General features: G+C 39.9%; 1 pseudogene; it reads left to right on the top strand.

Moving 5' to 3' along the window:
* The first annotated feature begins 3,464 nt into the window (after positions 1-3,464).
* LOC101447225 (etoposide-induced protein 2.4 homolog pseudogene) lies at positions 3,465-4,736 on the top strand (annotated as a pseudogene).
* Positions 4,737-5,081: the final 345 nt, after the last annotated feature.

The following is a 5,081-nucleotide window of genomic DNA, read 5'->3' as shown; positions in this document are numbered from 1 at the left end:
AAATATAAGAAAAACAACTTTTAAAAGCCACTTCATTTTAAATGAACTATAAGAATGGGCATATGATCATGGAATTCACTGGTCTTCTCATGTTTCCCATCATCCTGAAGCAGTTGATTGATAAAAGTGTAATGGTTTCTGAAAACTCAATTAGGGGACCAATTGGGTTGTAAAACCTTGCAGGGCAGATGCAACCTTCTCTAAAAAGCTGTGTATGCTCTAAATCAACATCCAATCTCTGGTGCTGTAGTTCCCACAGCAAGGATTCACAGAGTAAAATTGGGAGTGTCATCACTCACTATACCCCTAGTGATCCAGTAAAAAATTTTTGTTTCCTGTTCCTGCAACTTTAAGCTCTGCTCGTCTATAGGTCTAAGTTCCGAAAAGAGGGGTGTTTCCATCAAAAGACACATCGATGATTCCACCATACTAGAAGTTAAGACTGCTACCTGGCCACACTGGGCTGCTCATGCCTCTGAAACAATTAAAGAAGAGAACTACTGTACTACAAGCTGTATGTTTTGTTTCCCTGAAGAACCCTGACTAGTACATAGACGTAATATTATTGAGATCACTACTAATATGAATAAAGTTTTAAAGCCAATGTGGGTTTTGAACTTTATCATACACTTTTTGCTTGATTTGTAACACTGAAAAATGATGTTAGCTAACATCTCCCAGGTGACTAACTTCTGTATCTAGTCATGTACTAAAAAGAAATTTAGTGTTTCAAAATCTGATCCTAAGTGAAATATTTCTATTTATTTCTATAATGCATAAACTAAAGAGATTTATTTTTTACAGAAACAAGTAATTTAAAAAAATGAGGAAGGAATTACAATATCATTTAAAATCTCTTTACTATTGTGGTAGGTTTGAAATTATTTTATGACTCCCCAAAAGAGAAAAATTATGTTTGTGAACTAATCCATTCCCATGGATTTGAGGACTTTTCATTTGTATATCAGTAAGATGTGTCTGAGGCTAAGTCTGTTAAGACGGAGACACAAGAAAAGCAAACCACCATATTTGTTCCTGACCTGGGAGGGAATGGTCTTCAGTTTTGCCCATAGCTGAACTGCAAGGAGAGAAGTCTCTTTAGGGGAGATTCTTTGGGTAACTCAAATGTTGTAAGACATCTTAGTACACTATTATTATGTTGTGTGCAGGCTGGTACTCCTGCATCCCTACCTAAAAAGATAATCATGCAATCAGTGTGGCAGCTTGAAACTTTTGTGGACCCCAGAAAATTGACTCTTTAATTTTTTCCTGTGTGTATAAACCTATTGTTACTGGAACGTTTTGATTAAATTACCTCGGTCAAGGATTTTGATTAGATTGTGTGACCCAGGGGTGCATCTTAATCCTCCTACTGTAGTCCTTTATAAATGAAAGAATAAAAAGCTGCAGACACAGAAAAAACCTGCAAAGACAGAGAGGAACCCAGAAGCAGAGAGAGAAGGTGTCAGGAACTGAGAAGTCACTTTAGCTAGAAGCTGAAAGCAGCTAGGTCCAAAAGAGAGGGGAGAGATGAGCAAATGCTGCCATGTGCCTGATCGCCCGCAGCCGCAGCTCAGGGAGAAAGCCTCTCTGATGATGCTTTAATTTGGACATTTTCATGCCCTCAGAACTATAAGTTTTTAACCTAATAAATCCCATTGTAAAATACCACACATATCTGTATATTTGCACCAGCAGCTTTTAGCAAACTAATACAATCAGTAAGCAACGAAAAGAGACTGTTTCTTTTTCACTTCTGACAAAATAAAACATCGCTACACATTTTGCTTTATTTTGTTTCTTTCCATCTCTCTCCTTTTCTTTCATACACACTTCCTCCCCTTTTTGGAAAAATAAAACCAGAAAATACATAAAGAATATTAGTAAAATACATGACATACAACTCCTTATCTAAATAATACGTGCATTTGTAGACTTGTACATGGATGTAAGCACTGGACATTTTTTATCACAACAATGAATGATTAACTGTTAAAGACTACCCACATGTAAGTTGTGATAATATTTAGTAGTGATAGCACTTCAAATACAACTAAAATAGAATAGAAGTTCTACAGGACAGGACTAGAGGAAGGGGCAATCAAATATTTAGTAGGTAGAATTATGAGACTGTTATAGCTAATGCTTTAGTGTTTTAAATAGTTTGTGGTTATTAATATAGGTGGTGATGACAGAAATGATTGGTCAATTCATTACCTTTTCTGATGATTATTTGGATGAAATTATTATTACTATTAGGTAAGTCACTGCACCTGTTAAGTGTCCGACTCCCAGACTCCACCTACCCTCACCTCTTTCTCCAGGGACGTCATAAACAGGCTAAGTGTCCATCCTCTAGGTTTCTGTTACCCCTACTTGCTTTCCTCTTATGTGACATTCCATAACTTTGAGGAGATGTTAAATCTGTTCCTGCCAGACCTCAAACCAGAAATCAAGATATAATAACAGAAATTCTCAGTGACTCAGCCCCCTACACCCGAAGTAGATAAAAATCACACTCAAGCAAGCAGTATCAAGAAACCACAATCAAACAAACTATAGGTTTGCCTCCCTTCCTTCATATGAAGTGGGGCATGTGGAGTTGCTATCTATCAACCCTGACTCAGAGTAGTTTTTTTTGAGGGGGGTGTGGGCCAGAGAGGGCCCTGGAAGATGGGCTGTGATGGCATTTCTTCCCCTTCTCATTTGGACTCTGTGCTATGTAAGTGACAAGGAGATTGCTCTTTTGAGACTTTAGTCTGCATGATAAAGTGATCATTTGCTGAGTATCTGTTGTGCTGTGAACCACAGTGCATTATTGTAATTTGCTCCAAAAGGACATAATTGTTATAGCCTATTTCTTTATGCTAATGGAAAATAAGATTTTAACTAATTAGAGTAAAGGGTCTAGGGACTTTGGCCTACAGTACAAATCTGGAAGGCCACCTGATTTTATAAACAAAGTTGTATTGAAACACTGCCACACCCATTCACATATGTATTATCTAAAGCTGCTATGCTTTTATGAAGTGATACAAAGCCAGGTATAACAGTAATGTATGGTTCCAATAGATGAAAATATCTGTCCTGTTTCAGAAAGAGTTTGCCATCCCCTCAATTAGTGAATTGCAATTACTATAAAGAATAATTATTTTTTAATCATTTGTTCATTAATCTTTTACACTCATTTATGAAAAATTGAAAAATGCAAGTGCATTTGCATTGTTAAAATTAAAACTTGAGCTGACTTTATGCAGATCTCAGAGAGGACTATTAAAACAATTCTTGGGCCACCCAGGCATGCCAAGTGTGGGGGCAGCAGCCCCTGCACTGGTAGATCCCTGGTGGAAGCCGGCTGCTGGATGCCAAGCAACCTACAGGACCCCTGGTGGCTGAGGGGCCGGGCCAGGTAAGAGCTTGGGTAGCAGAGCTGCCGGGTCCTTCTTGATGAGAAATGCTTCTCTGTCCTCTGTGTAATTGATAGTTTGGGTGGTGAGAGATGGCTGACAATGTCAAAACCTTTCTCCAGAAACGAAGCAGGGGAATCAGGAAAATCAAAGACTCCATTTGGGGTATTGGTACCATCTCAAAGTATGTGCTCGAATCCAGCAAAATAGAGGAGAAGCATTGGAGAAGAGCTAGTAGTGTCTTGGCCCAGTAGTGAGCCCAGAGCATTGAGAGGAAGCAGGAGAGCCAATCACCTATTGTTAGTATTAGAATTTTCCAGTGCAATGCCTGGAATGGCAGAGCATTCTGTTTCAGTCTTCTCTAGTTTTATCCAGCATTTATTCCTGTGCTTTAGTGAGTAGCAGCAGAAATTATTGGTGATCCCTCATTACCTGGAGATGTTTGGGTTGGCTGAAATTCTTCCTTACATGAATTTTTAGTGCTCTTTGGGTGCTCCCCCTGTTTGTACGTAGCAAAGCTGTCAATGCCATTTGCTTTCAAGATATAGCTGATCTTGGATTTGAGGTGTCAAGGAGGAAACCTCATCCATTCCCTAGTGTCAGCAAAATAATTGCTGACATGCTCTTTAGCCTCTTGGTGCAGGCTCTTTTCCTCATCCAGGGGATGTTTGTGAGTCTCTTTCCCATACATCTCATTGGTCAGCTCGTGAGTCTCTTGCACATGTCCATTCTCTACTTACTTTACTGCTTTGAATATCACTGTTTCAATAAAGAAATTGAAATGGACCAGTGGCTGTCAAATTTACATAGGAATGGGCCTTACTACTTTGGATTTCGTTTGACCTTGGCTTTTCTCACAGCAAAGCAGTTGTCATACATTATCAGCCACTGCCTCTTCTCTATTTTCTTTCCTTTATTCGTTATCAGTGCCATTGAAGCAAAGACCCCTAGCAAAGCATACCTTTTCTACTTGTGCCACTTCTCCGTGGTGGTCTTCTTAAGCAACAGACACTTCCACAAAACAATTTACCTACAGTCTCCCCTGAGTAACTCAACCTCTGCAGAGAAGTTCTCTTCACTGTATCCATCCATTGTCTGGAGGCTGCTGCAGGCCACCGAATCTCCTGCCTTCCAAAGGCGGTGGTGGGATTGGAAGGCTATGGCAGATCTTTTCCCTCTTCGTCTTCCCCTACCCAGGGAAGGCAGTACCCACTCTGCCAAGTGCCCTCTGCATATGCCCTTCTTACTGAGGAATTGGAATTTTTGTCTCTGGTGCATGTAAGACAGAATTTCCTGACACCAGTATGTGGATTCTTAACACCACCCTAACTCTGAAAATACCACAGATTTTCAGCAGCTATTTTCTACTGTTTGCTAGCCCTGGTGCCTGTGCTGATTTGAATACTTGTTTTTCAACCTGTGCCATTTCCCTCCTACCTCCCCTCCCTGCCTTCCAGCACCTTTGGATGAGTGGATTTTGTGTATCTAGTTGTTGTAATTTGTGGATTTGTTATTTTTATTTTTGTGTGAAGCACATGCATAGGATGTGGGGGTAAAGGAACTTGTTCCTGGTCACTGGAACACTGTCTTGTATCTTGTAACTCAGATTAGGTTTGGATCTCTTGCTTCACTGCAGAAATCAAGCCTGAAGACATGGGACAGAAGGAAAGACCA

Source organism: Dasypus novemcinctus, chromosome 2, assembly GCF_030445035.2.
Source record: "Dasypus novemcinctus isolate mDasNov1 chromosome 2, mDasNov1.1.hap2, whole genome shotgun sequence".
NCBI lineage: Eukaryota > Metazoa > Chordata > Mammalia > Cingulata > Dasypodidae > Dasypus > Dasypus novemcinctus.
The sequence above is the reverse complement of the archived record's forward strand: the minus strand, read 5'-3'. Positions and strand labels throughout refer to the sequence as shown.